Raw genomic sequence first — 17,777 nt, 5'->3', positions numbered from 1 at the left:
AGCAGAGACTGGCAGAGGAATCTGCTGATGAGGTACTGCAAATAAGCGTGCCTGAATCCTTCTCTCCTGTTGATAGCCTCCGTGCAGGCATGTGGGAATATTATAAGCAGCACAGTTTGCAGAGAGGGGCAGAAGAAAAGCACCCTTTTGAGCCTGAAGCCCCGTCTGGAAAACCCAATGCAGAGGGGGAAAGGAGACTCACAAAAGGAGCCTGTTGGCAGCAGTCTGAAGTTAAATCATCTCTAGTGCACTGTAAAATTTGAACCTCTCAAAGCTAGAAAAATAGAAACACCTCCACAGCATGACTATGCAGCCGAGGCAGGTGCCTCCCCCTACATGGGGAAAGAAACTCAACACTCAAGCACAGCAGAGTGCATTAGAAGGAGGCTCAGTAAATTGATCTTTTGGTTGGTTTGTTGGTTTTTAACCTTATGCTGGGTATTACTAGGGAAGATCACATTCCCCCCACTGTAAAAAATCACAATCCTTCATAGATGTAAAATGGCTAAGGGCTATATTTTCAACATGATTTCAAAAGAGTAAATAAGCACCAAGTGGGATTTTCAAATGCCCGTAGGTACCTCAGACTACTGAGGACTACATAGAAAGGAAAGAAAATACTCTGTACTGTGAGAAATTACTCTGAATCTTGGATACCTAGTAAATTGAGTCAGTTGTGGCAGATCTGAAGCATGTGGAAGGACTGGATCTACCAGCTGACCACTGAGATCCTCTCTGCAGGGAAGCAGAAGCAACATTTTGACCATGTAGGTATCTATGTGTATGAACAAAAACACACGCACATCTCAGCCCTGTTAAAGTGGAGAACCTACCATACAATAAGGAAAACATTTTGAGAGCAGTTGTTTGGCAATTTGGAGGACAAAGGAGAAGCAAAAGAACCAAACAAAAAAAAGTCCCACATACAAAATAAACACTTAATCTGTAAATATTGAAAAAATGCCACATTCAGCTGGACTGACCACTTGAGTTTAGGAAGCAGAGACTCTTGTGTTCTGCTTTATGATTTAAACATTCAATGAAGTCAAAGATCAGATATGGTTATCATGGGCAAGTGTAGCCCAAAAAAATCTCTTGCCTTAATTGAAGTTAGGAAACCCACAAGCAGCTCAATACATCAGTGGGGGACTTATCTGCTTGGTACCTCCTGAATTTATATCAAGAACTAAACTGTAAAAGGAACTGTGACTGTGCAAGGCAAGTCTGACTGATATGAGGTCAAGGGGAAGAAGAGAGCCAAGATACTGGAACCAAACATCAAATCTCCAGTTCCTAGAAGGTGTAATTAACCATTGTGCCCAATAGTCCTGTTTGTCTCACTGGATGTCTGGCTGAATCCAAAGCACTGCAGGCCAGAGCCATTTATACTCCTGGTATACAGCAAAAGGCCTCCCCAGGCAATTTCTCAACAATTTTAATTTATTTTAATTCTCAGTTATTTGATGGTTTCCATTGTTTTAAGAAAAAGAAAATGCAAAAGTCTGTAAGGACTGAAGAAAAAATACAGAAGGCTGGTCTACTTGGATAATGCTCTTTAAAGTATTCTGCCAGCTCTACTATTGATAATAAACCTACCCCTAATTTTCATAAAAATAGTGCTTCTTTTGAAATCAGAGCAAAAAAAGTCAGTGAGTACTTCACAGCAACACTGCTTATGTAGGACATTGTTTTCCTGTAGTCCACAGAAGTTATTTTGGGAGCACAGAGTTGTGAATGCATTGGGATGCAAGGTGCCCAGCAGCTCCAGTGGAGAGGGACTGTCCTCCCATCCAGCTCCATCCTCCCCCCCATCTGCACACTGCCTCAGCATGACTTATTGGCATTTAGGAGGCCATTACAACCAACCCTGAATAATGTGTTTATCATATCTAAATAAGAAGAAAAGAAGTGTTAATGAGAGATCAGCTCATTGTCATCTCATTTTTTTCCACATATTCAGTTATTTGTCATCTGCTTGTGTCTTCTGACTGACAACATTCATGCCAGCTGCTGGCTGAATGGGACCCTTCCAGCATGCCTAAATAGACTGTTTGTCTTCATTAGGGCTTTGTACAAATTCATTCAGCAAGGACTTGCAGACTGTCATTAGACAGGTCCAGTCTTTCAAGTTCTGCTGCCACAATCCAAGGTATTTGCTTTAGCACACTTTCCCCTGCTTTTGTTCCTTTGACAGAGGAGAACCAGTTACTATTTCCCCAAGTTGTTGGGGTTTTTTGTTGTGTCGCATAACTGGTTTCCAGGTATACTCGCACATTGCACTACAAGGGGAGAGGGGAAATGTGCACACACACGCTACATCTTTAGGATAATAGATTTCATTGTATTGTATTTATTTGCTCCCCACCTGTAGGGAAGGCTGCGCTCTAGGACGGCTTAGATGAATGGAGACGAGAGATCTCTGAAGGCTGCTCTTAGGATATAAGATTAGGGATGGAGAAGGGTCTTGCTTGGAGCTGCCAGATGCAGCACGTGGCGAGGCCTGAGGGGATGGGAGAGGGGAGAGACAAGGGGTAGAGAGGATGCTCCAGGAGAGGGTGGAAGTTCCAAGAGAGCGGGGATTCCAAGAGAGGGGAAGTTCCAAGAGGGCGTCTGGCCCCTCGGAGACCCCTTATCAGGGGGCTTCAAGGTGGGCTGGAACAAGACTTGGGCCAATGGGGTCACAGGCACTTGATGTTTCAGGGGAGGGTTACAGGTGTGGGATGAACCATACATTTTGGGGGTTGAGATAGAACAGTCCATTTGACTTTTGGACCTATCTGTAGGTAAGGGTATTGTCCAGCCAGCAGGGGGGATTGTTTTCATCCTGGCTGTACTATTGTGAATCTTTTGCCAGGCAATTATATTTATCCATCCTTTCCAACACCCACCTTTCTTTCATAAAACAATTTAATGAGTCCATATCAACTAGACGATTGAACACCAAGGAAGAGAGAAATCTAGCCCAATCTTTGGTTTTTCTGCATCAGGAGACAGATTAAATGAAACTGTATTAAGTGGATAAAAATGGCACATAACCTCAGTAGCTGAAGTTGAATAAAAGTTATTCTTAAATTCAGGGCAAGATTATTGTTATATTTCAAAACAAACATTCTTATCCTTCAGCATGCTTGGGAAAGGACATGTAAAGCTGGAGTCAGGCTGGAGAAGCCAGAGGATATTCAAGAGAAGCAGCAGATGTTTTTTTCTTTATATTATTAGAATGATAGCCTTTAAAAAAACTTTTTCAACAGCAATAGTTGAAATCCTTCTCCTACTTATTCTCCTTCTGAGGACTGGTTCAGTTATTTTTACCTATAAATGTGTCATGGTTTAACTCCAGCCAGTCAGCAAATCCCATACAGCTACTCACTCCCCCAAAAAGAGAACTGGGCAGAGAATCGGAAAGGTAAAAGATTAGGAAATCACAGGTTCAGATAAAGATAGGGAAATCAAAAGCCACATACACAAGCAATGCAAAACAAGGAATTAATTCACTGCTTTCCATGGGCAGGCAGGTGTTCAGCCACCTCCAGGAGAGCAGGGCCCCGTCATATGCAACAGGTACTTGGGAAGACAAATACCATAATTTCAAACATCCCCCCTTGTTCCTTCCCCTCACTGAGCATGATGTCGTAGGGTCCAGAACATCCCTTTGGTCAATCAGGGTCACCTGTCCTGGCTGTGTCTCCTCCAGCCTCCCATGCAGCCCCAGTATCCTTGCTAGCATGGCGGTACAAAAAGCAGAGGTGGCCTTGGCTCTGTGCAAGCTCTGCTCAGCAAGAACAGCAATAACAAAACCACCTCTAGATTACCAACCCTGGGTTCAGCACAAGTCCAAAACAGCCCTGTACCAGCCACTGAGAAGAAAATTAACCCACCCAAAGCCAGCGCAGCATGGTCCTGTGGCATCAAGCTTTTAACTCCAATTCACCATCTTCTCAGGCTGTTTATCACAGGAAATATATGCTAACCATAGGATATCATTATGCATTTCCCTTTCAGAGGTTGCTCTTCAAAAAGAGTACAACTTCATCACAATTCCAAAGCATACCAAGAGAAAACAGTCCTTCAGAGGACAGCCACAGTCTGCCATTCTGTTATATACACAAGGCACCAGAGGCTTGGAAGAGGTGCTGAAAGAATACTGCCAGCAATATTTAGGGAAAAAATTTAAATGTAACAAACAATGTTATCCCTAATTTAAAATGTAGGACTAGGTCATCAATGTGTACCCATATAGCTCGAACAAGCATTATCTTAAAGTAAGTTAGGTTTATCTATTGTATTACAGCATATTTGTTTCAGAAATCTATTGCAGAAATTCTTTAGGGTAACTCATAGCTTGGATGCCAACTCATGATGACTCCTTGAAATCACCCTTAAATATCTTTTTGCTAAAATTTTATTGCAAATCCTATAACTTGAGTTTGCTGGGGAGTAAATTTTGTTTTCAGAATATCTACAAGAACACTTCAGCTTTCATTTAGTTTGACTTGAAAATAATGAGTTCTAGCTTTATGACTTTATGCTTATAAAGAAAAGGTTGGAAATAATCAAAGAGTGCTCAAAAGTATAGGTAAAGAGAAAAAATATGTATTTTGTGACGCTTGTTCATGAAGAGTCTGTGTAAATCACATTTCATTGAGAAAGAGTAAGGGTTTAAATATTTCTGTAAGTTACTTTAAAGGACATAATATTCAGTAAAAATGAAGGAGAACTAAAGAGAAAATAACACCAACTAGTTCTCAAAGAGAAATAGTCAGATCATTCTTAATAAATTAAAACATTTACTGGCAAATGTAGATTTTCCAGAGAAATGAAAGCGTTCCAAGAGTTCTGACACACAGCCTTTAATTTTTTAATTTGTTTTAAAAGCTGAGTTTTTTTATTGGACTTTCAGAAAGCACAGTTTGGTTGTTAACACTATTCTCTCTCTTTAGTTTAGTATAAAGTATACATATTAATGCATTTATTCATCTTCACCGCACATAAAATAACATAAACAGGAATCGCTTCCTCCAATCACAAAGGAAGGCTGTGCTTTCTCCCAGAAGAAAACCTGCATTGCACTGTCTACTGAGCCTCTTGCAACAGTCAGACTCATCTCTTCTGGGAGAAAGCAGAGTCCCAAGAGGATCCTTGCACAAACCAGGTTTTTCCAGTGAAAGAAAACTGGTTATTCACTAGAGGAATGAAAAGCCTGAAAGAGTCTCAGTAGAATTAACTTTATTCAGTAATTTAGATAGATTTTTATAAGTTAGGTAATAAAAAACACCTGTATATTTATACCACATTTGCAAAAACATACACTTAGCCTTGGACTCTAAAATGGATGCAACACTTCTACCATACAATCTGGGGAATTAAAATTCTTTGTAAAAAAGATGCCAGGTACTACCTACAGCCCACAAAATACTCAACATTCAATTTAGATCCTTTGGATTGTATAACTGAACTAGCATATTTATTTGTGGAAGTCTTTGATATTATATATACCCTTTTTCCCCACAGGGAAGTTTTAAAAAAATTAGATTTTACCTTATTTTGTTTTTAAAGTTCAGGAAAGAACACTTTCAAAGCATAAAGGTCCCTCATGATTTCCAATTGTCTTTTTGTACCATCTAGACATTGTCTTCAAGATTGGTATTATGTGGTAAATAGAAGAATATGTACAAAACAGAAAATCTCTACTTTTAATTGTTCTCTCTCAATATCATCCTTTAACAAGACAAACAATAGCAAGGTACATTTTGCAGTATTTTTAGAACAATATATTCTTCTTTAAAGATGATCAGAAGGAAGACTATTTGCTGACTGTTAAAGAATATCAGGTTCTACCACTCACTGCTTATTCTCTCTCTCCGTCTAGTCTGGTGTTTGGGTGTTAGGGGTTTTTTTCCGCTTTTTCCACAAACTTTACAATATAGCAATTGTTTTCTTGTTTACAAAATTATAGAGAATTAATCAACTCTCCCATTATTTTTCTCCATAAATATAAATCCTGAGAAGAATTTCAATAAGGTATTCTAGTGACTGAGTCTTGGTTGTCGAAATACATTGTAAATTCATTCTAATATTTATCAGCTACTTCTAGAATAAACAGTTATACATTTCACTGTTCCCTATTGGCTAAAATATTGTTTCTAAGCATACAAACAAAATGCACACATGAATTTGAGACATGAAGTTTCCTTTTCAGGGAAAGGGATGATAATTGACATAAGTTAGCACCCAGTATGCCTTCCTGACACAAGCAGGATACAGCACATGTATCATGACAAACACTCAAATCCTTAATTTTCAAGAAGACTGCAGGGCTGAGAGTAGGAAACACAGAATTGTGAACTTGAAAAAATGTGTTCTTGATACACAGTGGTTATTGCAGTCTGTTTGTTATTTCTGATGTGAACAGCAAGAGGGTCTTGCATCCCTGCAAACAACACAAGGTTTGACATCTACCTGCAAGTGCAGAACAGCTTCACAAGAGTTTGTTCAAGAAAGATATGGAACTTGTACCCTTCAAGGATTCCAAGAACAGAAACCATAATCATGATTCTGCAAAGAGTTAAACAGAACTATAACTTTCACAGGTTGCTACTATCTTTGAAGTAAATGAGAATATTTGCAAGTGAAAGTTGAAACATCCTTAAGAAAATAGTCTGGTTTTCCAAGCCATGTACAGAGCAGGCAAAACAAAAAATCAGCAGTCCAAATTATTTATTTAAACCACAGAAAAAAAACAAACAACTCTTATATGTGTGTTGTAATTTATCCTAGGAAAAAAAAAAAGCTTAAAAACCAATAGCTTTATTCCTAATTTAATATATTCCAAATATTTCACTTTATTTTTCAGAAGTCCTACTTTTAGAAGAGTAGAACAGCTAGCCTCACATCCCAGAGATGATGAAAAAAATACCCAAAGGAAACCCACTCAACAATACTGAGGAAGTTGTTTCAGGAAAAGAATATTCTTTTACAAGAAAATTACAAGATTTTCCATGCTGAAAGACATCAGTTAAGCTCTTACTTTCAGAGCCTAAGCTGACATGAATAAGCAATTTATCAAACATCTCCCAAGTCACAGAAGTAAAATGCTTCTCTACAACCAGCACAAGAACTCCAGAAAAATCGGTTTGGTTCCTAATAAAGTTAAAATTCCCTCAATTTTTTTTTTTAAATAGGCGAACTAGGAGAAGAGAAAAAACAAATCCCCAATTATATCCATAGATAGATCTGACCAAAATTGTGTCATAGTAATCCTATCAGAAAAGAGAGATACTGAAGAAAGTGGTCAGTGTCCAGAACATGGAAAAACTTAGTATCAGGAGGTGTAGTGGTAGCAGCTCCATAACCCCAAAGTTTTTGCCTTTTTTCTCCCCACAGTTCTGTAACTGCAAAGACTCCTTCAAGAGGAGACCAAGAATAACTGCTTCTAGAAAAAGTAAACTGATCATTTTACCCCTTTTCTTTATTTATTTATCCTATTATGCTTTGAACCCAGAAAACAGTGTTCTCAAGAATCCTCTCATGATCCTTCAAACAATACCAAGTGAATACTTTGAAAAATAAGCTTTGTTGACTTCCACTGCTCAACTGGAAAATGACCAGGAGTGCAAGGCATTCACTAAAACTTCCAAGAACCCATTAACCCTATAATTAAAAGTGAAAAAAATACTGCTCCTATCTTCTTACTCCATGTTCCGTGTTGCACCGTGCAACACCTAGAAAGTTTGATAAGGGCAGTATATAAAATTACCAGCTCATAGATAGCTTCTTTGCTCCATGACATGGAATTATCCTGCTGACGTAACACATGTTGTCCCATTAAGCCTCTATTTATTATGTAACCACAAGTGCTTCAGCACAGGCAGAGTATTAATGATGTTGCATGTTAATGAATCTGGAAACACTTTTCCAAACAGTATTTCCTACAATTGCTTTTCACAAGTCTTTGCCCCCACACACTCCTTGTGTGAATGCCACTTCGCCTAACCTAATTCCAAGCTGTTCTTGTTGCCAGCAACAGCTGCACTCACAGCACCCTCCTCTAAGTGAAAACAGTTTTACAAATGCCACAATTCTGCTTTCTCATTGCTATCCGTGGTGAAATAGTTACAGCAGACTGCGGGTGAAACTCCACTTCTGCAAAAATAAGAGCTCCAAATCCTCAACAGTGTTTAGCATGACATTTTCTGATGTTACACTTCTGAAAACCTACACCTTCCCCATTGCATTATGCTGTGCTACCAACCAACCCTCAGACAAAGCTTCTGCAGCCAAACTTTGACTGAGCTGTCAGGTGATGTTATCTAATGTCCAAAAGTAATAACACATCCACCTTAAGGGGAAGAATGGACTCTGTTAAGCAGTTGTGAGTGTCAGCAGAGACACAAGTTGAAAACCAGGGAAATGCAGGGGAGTCCCCGGGGGAATAGACAGGGGAATATGGACCCTTTCTTAACTTAATGAGCACAGTCAATGCCCTGAGCAATTTGGTGGATGGTATCAGCACATCGGGAAGTTGGTCTTCATAGCTTCTGTGTGATCTGTTGCTCACCACCAGCACGGATTATCCATCCGAGCAGTCAGAGTAAGAACCTTGATCTGCCCTCTCCTTCAGTGTACAGTCATTTTCTTACAGGCAGGCAGGATTATGTAGCTATTATGTGTGGCAGGATGACTGAAAGCCTAGGACACCTACTTTTAGCAGGTCAGCCCCAGTGTTGCCAAAGGTGTCCATAGGGATTCACATGCAAATAGCCTCAGAAATGACTGATGGGGATGAAGCAGGGAAGAGAGGAATTGCTGTTGACATGGCAAGGTCCCACATATCCATGAGAATAAAGACAGCATAAGAATTGCCCACATTTAGACCTTAGCATTATTCATACCCATCACCTCTCACTATTGTAGGGAAGCAAACCACAGTCTGTGATTCAGCAGCACAGGCCCTCTATGCACAGCACTCCTGCTGAATGCAAATGCAACAAACAATGACTAATTTCAGTTCAGCTTTGTGCTCATTCTCCTTGAGAGAGAAACTGGCTGTTCCACTCACACAGCATAAGTGAAATATTTTCTTCTGTTCAACACTTAGGAGTGCAACCAAAATTTTTCTAATTGTTCTGCTCTTGCTATGGCCACTGTTCACAGCTACAGCAATACAGGGATAAACAAGCAAGGGATCCTGTTTTGAAGAGGGAGAGATTTAAACGAACATTATTTCAGTCAATTTTCTTTCCTTATGACAGACATCCCTTGGAATGTCTTGGGGTGTATCATTTACAAATGTTAAGCCTTTATTATAAACCTTGACCACAGGCATGGTGGGGGATTTCCTGGCTTTTTGGCTGATTTAATAAATACCTGTGGTAGGAAAAAGCAAATGTTTGCAGCCAAATGCTAATAAGGAGCACGGGACATTGGATTGAAAGGGAGTGCAAAGTAGCTGAACAAAGGCAAGGACTGATGGGGAATCCCAAACAAGAAAAAACATTTAAACTGCTTTTCCATAGTCATATTTAATCAAGAAATCTACACTGGTAATAATATATCATCAGTAATTTGAAGCCTTTAGAAAGAGACATCTGGCATTAAGTTCAATACTCCTGCCCTATCTCAGCCATGAAAACCAAGATGCCTGTAGGAAATGCAGGGTGAAAATTTAAAGATTATCATAATCGTCTGACTAGTGTTCACACTTCTGAGTCCTGAATCCCACAGGAAAGTCAGGTGTACCGTTTTTGTTTATGCTTATGCGGGAGTCAAAAGGCTGCTAAGGAATTTAATTCCCCTTTAGCATTTAGCAGGCTCTCCCTCTGCCTTCTTGATTGAGCAGCAGTTCATGTTACATAGGAGGAACACTATAGTAAAATTCACCCTTGGGAGGGGGATAGGAAAATCAAGTGAGAGCATGCAAGAGAGCTCTGAAAAGGACAGAGTGAAATGAAATAGCATTTGGATATCTAGAATGGAAATCCAAAAATGGAAGTTGTAAGTGTAGTATAAGTTATATCTTCAGCTTACAGCTCTAATAAAACCTCAAAGTTGACCTGATCAGTAAGATCCTATTTCTGCTGCAACAAAACTTCATACAGAAAATTCAGAGGCAAACAAAAGCAGTAAAAAGCACCAAACAACTGTCATATTTTATTTGAAAAAAAAAATAAAAATAATGCCAGAGGAAGATAAAATATCAATTTCCAAATAAAATAAGACAGAAAGCAATTACTTTTCATAGCCACTAGGAACAGGAAAACAAGAACGTTAGCTTAATTTCCAATAACTAGCACTCAAATTAAATACTAGAGTGAATTCTGAAGGCACTGAGAAAGGGGTGAAACACAAAGTTAAGACTAGCTGAGTTAAGACTGGAAAATCATTCCTGAAGGTTTTCAAGAGCAGATACTAGTAGAATATGTTTTAAGGAGGGCTGAATACACTTCACCTCACACTAGCACAGGCACAGATTAATTGGTCCCTGGCATTCCCCCCAGCACACAGCTTCAGACTTTGTAGAAAAGACAGAACAAGAACTGTCTTATCTAAAGAACAAAGCAAGTTTCTGTTCTTCCTTTTTATTCAAGGAACACAATATGCCTACCTCTGCTATCAGGTTATCTTTTAAAGCAGTCAGCAAACTATGGCTACTTTCAACATTGTTGCTGAAGAAGGGAACAGAAATTTCTGCTGTGATTTGAAGCAATTTTCTACCACACACTGCTCCTCATTAATCACAAAAAGCTTTTGTGCACAAGCGTGCAAGAGTACCATAAATTTCAACTCGTTTTTGAAAACTTTGTGGAGAAACCTAGTGAAACCATAGAGTAGTTTGTTTTAAATAAGGTGTGTCTCTTCTGCAAATTCAGCAAAAGAAATAACAAAGAAAGAGTCCGTACATTTCAGTTTTGCTCAGTTGTACACTAGCATTGGCCCAAAAGAAACCGCTGCTGCCCCAGCAACTGGAGCGTCTTCTTTGAGACAGGTATAAAGCTAAACTTAGTGGAGGAAAGAGCATGCACACAAAAAAATAGGTAAAATTTCAGCTTTCTTTCATAACTAATAACAAGCCTATAGTTTATGTAAAAAAAAAAAAAAAAAAAAAAAAAAAAAAAAAAACAAAAACCAATAATACTGTTTGTCCTGCAAGCAGCAAGGAAGGGGCAATAAAAATAGTTTATACTATCTTGACTAACTGTATTTGGGAGGGAAGTGTTCAGGCCCACAGTGAAGATAAACAGCTCTATTCTAAGCTCGTTATTTGTAAGCATAAGAAGGGATCCAAGTCATTCCTTTTCTGTCTCTTTTATACACTTTCAAGTTATACACACCCTTTGTCCTGCGTAGAGAGATATCCTGTGGACCTCTTTGTATGTGCATAGCATTCCAAATCACTTCTTCATTACAAAATTCATTTGCTGTCTCATCTAAACCAGACCTTTCAAGTTATTCTTCCAACAGGACTTAAGATCAAACATGCTTGAAGTTATTCAGCAAAAGTTGCACATTCCTTGCTGCATATATCAGGGTCACCAAGAACATTTGCTTTCCTTCTTTGCATGGTTGCTACAAGCAGACTTCCCAGAACTTTCCTGAATAACAAGTGTTACCTGTTGATTTCATGCCTTTTCCTGCTGTTTTCCTTTTGCACTGACCTCCTGCCCTGTCACTCACAGCTGGTGTGCATTTCTTTTAGAGTTTCAGCTCTGTGACAACTCCTTTCCCTATGATAGGAGTCAGCCTTCCAAAAAGTCCTTCCTTCTCCTGCCTTCCATGTTCTGCATCTTCATTTCAATCCCACATCTTTCCCACCACTGGCACAAAGCATACCAAACATTTTCAATACAAAAATCACAGCAACCCACTTGCACCTACATGTCTATATTAAATATGAGCTTTAAATATATTACAGAGGCAAACTTTTATTATTTAACTAGTTTTTCTTGGTTTCCAGTAATTCATAAAATTCTAGAGTAATTAATATTTTTTAGGCTCTTCTTTACAATGAGAAAGAAAACCACGCATGAAAGAAAACCACCTATATCCAACGACTCCTAACTTCCAGTCTTTGTAGTTTCGGAAATTTATTAACATTGGAGATTTTTCATATTTGAGTCAAATCACCTAAACTCATCATAATAGTAAAACATTTGTTTTATAGGTTTATATGGTGAAACAGCTTCTACCCTGCTGTAAACATGGCCCTGCTAGGCAGAAGATCCACTCTGTGGTTTGTTTTCAGCTCAGTAAGCATCAGGGAAGTTATTACTCTGACAGGAACAGCACTACTCTGATCCAAATGGCATCAATCTGTCCTGGGCTTAAAAAGTGGAGAGGTCAGCAACCTGGTAGAAACAACGCTAAAACAAATGTCATGAATAATTAATTGAGCAAGAAATTTATAGCAGGGGAGTGGAGGATGTCAAGTATACACTCAAATTATCCAGTTCCCATGTGAAGGGGGACATGCAGCACCTTAACTGCAAGTCTCCTTCAATATAGGCAAATTTTAGCAGGATGCATTCATATTTTTCGTGAGTATCCTCAAAAATTTTGTAGGTCAATAAAATACAGAGGGAGAGGTATTAACATTTGGAAATAGGAAAGAATTGCTTTGTTTCTGCACACTTGTCTCTAGCATATACCTGTCGTCAACACACCGGATGTATAAGGTTTTTGTTTTTAGCCATAAGCCTAAGGTGGCAAGGGATGCTTCCAGAGTGATGGGCAAACAGCATTCCATTCCTAGGGGAGTGGCCACCTCTCCTAACAGGGCTCTGGATAATTCAATATCTGGCCCTGTAATTAATAGGGAAGAGAGGTGAAAGACTATTCTTTCCATCTGAGCCAGTCTAGGAACTGGTAACTCATGATGCCTACACTGAGCGAGGGTTTCTGTTGACAGGTATTAGCCAAGAACTCTTTGGCATGCAGACATGAGTGCCAGGAGCATGCCTGAACTTGAACAGAGGGTTGTCAAGAGTAATTCAGGACTAATTTATTTACTTCTACACCTCTCTGGAAGAAAATAAGAGATTATCACTTAAAGGATGCTGCTTCACTTGAAATCAGCAAACCCACTTTGGGCAAAGAGGCTTGCAAGGCTTCATAGCAAAAACAAAAGAAAGAATTCACATTCCTTTATTGTGCCAGCAAATGAATACAAATAAAGGAAGAAAGAAAAAGCAAAAAAAACCCAACCAAAACAGAATACAGTTGGATAGCCTTCTAAGTCTGAACTGCTGCCAGGTCCAACATTTTGAATTAATCATCAGTTTCACCCAGGATGAATTTAAAAGTTTTGCTATGCACACTAAACTCAATTTCACATGTAAGTCTTATGGGAGACTTAAGCTTCATGTCCCCTCATGCTTGACATTCATAGCAGTGATCCAGATGCCTGAACAAGCTACTATGGCCACACTATTGCTCCTGCTCATTTAAAAGAAAATGCTTTAACAGAGCCGCCACCAAGAAGAAGACTTCAATCCCGTTTCAGGAATGAAGCTCTGCTGCATTTCCAGCATGGGGTACGAGCTGTGGGCTTCTGCCTCAGCCGCAGCGGGGTGCTGAGCAGGAGGCCATCCAGCACACCCTGCTGACTCTGTGCAGGGCTGCTCGCACCCAGCATGACAGCTCTGATAATTTTGCAGCAAGTTGAGAAATATACTATATTTTCCTTTAAGCTACTATATGTGGTGGGGGAAAAAAGCCCCACCAACCCTCGGACGGTGCATTTCAGGTTTAGTGCATCATTCAGGTTAGGGAGATGCACTGAAAGGGTGCAAAGCTCTTGGTAATTACAAGTTCCCTGACTCGGGAAGGTGAAGCTTTAAGGACAAAACGCAAACAGCCAATGACTCAGCAGGACAAGCATCTGCCTCCTACCCAGCACACGGCAGCTGGGTTTTCCTTGGGACCCTGTGTTTTAAATGGTCATATCCCTTCACCTTCAACGCTGGAATGTTCTGCTCATGAACCACCAGGGAAAAGTTTAACCTACGCCAATCGCATACAATTGAAAAGACACATTTGTTTGCTAGGTAAGTGGTATTTGCCTAGTGCTGGGCTTTTCATTCACTGGCTTTACAGGATCTTATTCTCTGATCTAAAAAAAAACTATTAGCAAAGAACAGCATCTAGCAAGAATGACAATGCTTCATACAGGAGATAAGTAGATCCTCTGACAGGCCAACTGACATGAAAACAAGTCATAAATTAGCTGCAAAATTAAGTCCCTCTGGATGCAGTGCCTGAGCACATTTGCTTTGTAATTTATTTTGCTAATGCATACAGAATTATTCACTCTTCAAGACTAAGAAGTGAGGTTATTTGTTTGCAACTGCTTTCTCATTACACCTGTCTTGATATTCTTTTCATGAAACAAAGTTCCTGAGGTCTTGGTTCATTAATTCTTACTTAAGTATCTCATGGTAGCACTCTGAAGAGTATGGCCAGGTACAGAGTCCATGGACCCCACATCAATGTTTGGAATGGGGGAAAGCACAGTGCAGCACAGATTACACATTTTCATGAAATTCATAGTTCAGTTTTTCTGGTCACAAAGCAAAGAAAACTGATGGCTCCTACCACAGTTGCTATATATTCTTTCCTGTGTTTCTGTAATGCTGAGCAGAAAGCAGGGAGGAAAGTAAAATAAAATAAAAATGCTCCAAGCTGAACAGGTGCCTCAGCATCTTAATAAAAGGGAACAAACCAATAAAAGGTAAATAAAAAGTAAACACACTTCAATGAAGTCTGCAAGAACTTTTCAGTTTGAGCCTCAGGGGTTTGTTTGTTTGCTTGTATATTTTATAAATAGTTGGCAGAGTAAGTTTGCCAACATGAACATTCAGAATAAAGTAAAAATAAACACTGAAGATAATTTACAGAAACCAAATTCTGATGCAGTAGTCCCAATATGTATACAACTTTCCATAGTTACCTTATCCAAAACTGAAGTCACAGACTACATGAACAGCCCTGCTAAAAGGGACAGTGAAAGGAAGTGTTTTTCTGAGTATTATCTAACACTGAACACTCTTGCCCAGCTACCCATGTGATTCATCTCTCTGATCATAACAGCTCAGCTTTCAAATATCAAAGGTTTTCAAATCATTCTTAGGAAAGCAGCAGACCAAGGCCTTTTCTATAAAGTCAGAGAAAATACCTTTGGGAATAAATGATCTTTCTCTGGAAAGCTGCTCAGGAGCTATCCCAATGAAGGAGCCCCATGCTTTGAGGCTTGCAGCCTGGCTCTGTGCAGCCAGAAACAGATCAAAACCAGTGACACCAAAAGAACTCTCGTGACAATGATTACTCTTGTGTGGGGCCAGACCCCCAGCTGGAGCACTTTCAAAGACCAGGTAAGAGAGATGAGACTCAGAGGTTGAATCACAGTGCTGCAGCACAGCACTGCTCAGGTGCTCCTGCCAGGATTTTCATCTGTGTATTCCTCCCCACCCCCTCTTCTGTTTGCCTGTGTAAGAAAGGGACAGGAGGATTATGCAAGTGAGCTCTCTCCTGACTGCAGGGATGGCTACAAGAGGTGGTGTGCCATCAGGCAGCTCCTGAACAGGGCAGGAAGGGCTGCTGGGGCTCCATCAGGAATTTCATACAACTGCACTGTCCAAAAGTGCCATACACAGAGCTCTTCAGTCACACCAGCACTTCTGACAACCACGATTTCACCAGTTCCATGTTTGGCTGGAACACAGAGAAAGGCTTTCAGCAAAACCCTGCTGGAGTGGCACTATCAGCAGTGGCCTCTCAAAGGGAACACACTGACCTCCACTCTTGCAGTACTGTCATCCTGACCCTGTGGTCCTACTCAGGTGAGTTAGCAAATTACCATCTTCAGGTGAATACAAAATAAAAAAAAAAAGGGTTTTTTTGGTAACTTTTTAAAAAATAAAGAGCTTCCTACCAGTATTAAATTGAAAACATGTTTCTATGGTGAAAGCTGCTCTGAAAAAAAAAACCCACACATGAATTCTTTATCAAAAGAAAACATTTTTAGGCACGCCCAAAGATATTGGAGGAAAAAAAACCCTTACTAATCTACACAAATATAGCAGGAGGCCAGACTCAGGAATAGAAAACATAGTTCTATGAAGAGAAAAATGTGGATTAGAGATACCTATAGCCGTTATAAATTGCAAGTATGTAAGAATATATTCAGCCTCCTGAGGTTTCCAGGTAGCAGAAAACAACTGAAGCTATGCAAATTATTTCAAAACTGCCCTTGGTATAAATTTGTCCTCATTGTAGCACTACTATGCTTCAGTTTCTAGTTCCATTCAGCTCTAATAAAAAATTCTCTTCAGAGACCTTGACTTTCCATAGAAAATTAATCAAAATGCAATATGTATTCAGACACCTGGTAGCATGTTTGCATATGTGAGATAATGCATGCCAAGACCCTGCAAAACAAAAGAAACCAGTGAGCTTGGAAATGGACATGTTTCTTGTAACAGTCTATTTGAGACAAATTTAGAATGAAGGCTAAAACATTTGCTACACTATTGTTTTATATACCCATTGAATTGGTTTGTTCATTTTCCTCATCAAAATATCCCATAAATTTGATCTTTCAGTGTGCAAGCACTGTCATTGACACCTTTAAAAAAAAAGTAAAATTAAAGGGAACAGTCTCCATGTCACAAAAAAAAAATAGATAGGGAAAAAAGGAAAGAAAAGCCAAACTCCTTCTCTAGGAAAATCTAGAGCAGTTAAATAAAAGGTTTCCAGTATAAGGGAAAGTGAAGTCATCAGGTATAGCTATGCCATGGTTTAACCACAGCTGGCAACTGAGCACCCCACAGCTGCTCACTCAACACCATCAGTGGGATGAAGGAAAGAGAACTAGAAGGGTAAAAGTGAGAAAACTCATGGGTTTGCATAAAGACAGATTAATAACTGAAATAAAATAAAAACCACTAATTATAATAAAATGAAAACTACAAAGAGACAAATAAAGCCCAAGAAATAAAATGAAAACAATCACTCATTACCAACACACAAGACCTAGCCAGTCGCTCAGCAATAGCTCCCCAATGAACCTTCCCCCCCAGTTTTATTGCCAAGCATGATGCCATACTGTATGGGATACTCCTGTGGTCATTTGGGGTCAGCTGTCCTGGCTGTGCCCCCTCCCAGATCCTTGTGCACCTCCAGCTGCTCAGTGTTGGGGTGGGAAGCAGAAGCAGCCTTGGCTCAGCAGGAATGGGGAGATCCCTGGATAATCACTCCATACTGACCCACTACATACAAACAGCTCCATGCTAACCTCTGTGAGGGAAACTAACCCCAGCCAAAACCAGCACCAGTTATCCAATAATAACTATATTGGATATAGTTAATATAAGTCTATCTTGGCTCATAGACTCATTTTTGCACTTTTCATGGAACTGCCTCCCTCTACACATATATAAACGCATTCAAACTATATCATCTTTCAAGAACTCGGCTATCTGTACTTCCCTCCATTTCACTTTTCTGGTAACTATAACAAGTATGCAGACATGTAACCAAACAGCCACAAAATGCCCTCTGACCTTCAAGCCATCCTTTGAAGTTGACACTGAAAACACACTGGGAAAGCAGGTGGGGACTTTGCTGACACGTGCTTGCCCCAAATAGACCATCTTCAGCCATAAGGAACATCTGTCTCACACCTGCATTAGGTGGGAGTCAGTGCCCTTAGGAAAGCAAATAGGGCAACAGGGGAAAGTCAAAAATGAACTCATGAGTAGAGGTTTACATTAAAGGATTTTTTT

The 17,777-nt window shown here is 39.7% G+C and overlaps 1 long non-coding RNA gene across 1 annotated transcript; it reads left to right on the top strand.

Annotated features, from left to right (window-relative positions):
* Positions 1–548: 548 nt before the first annotated feature.
* LOC146768161 (uncharacterized) lies at positions 549–16,672 on the top strand. The gene is made up of 2 exons (XR_014953234.1): positions 549–15,365; positions 15,488–16,672. It is a non-coding gene; the product is annotated as an uncharacterized LOC146768161 (long non-coding RNA).
* The last annotated feature ends 1,105 nt before the right edge of the window (positions 16,673–17,777 follow it).

The sequence above is a fragment of the Lonchura striata genome, chromosome 2 (assembly GCF_050655825.1).
Source record: "Lonchura striata isolate lonStrDom1 chromosome 2, ASM5065582v1, whole genome shotgun sequence".
In the NCBI taxonomy this organism is placed as follows: Eukaryota; Metazoa; Chordata; class Aves; order Passeriformes; family Estrildidae; genus Lonchura; species Lonchura striata.
Note: the sequence above shows the minus strand (reverse complement) of the source record. Positions and strands in the feature narration are given on the sequence as shown.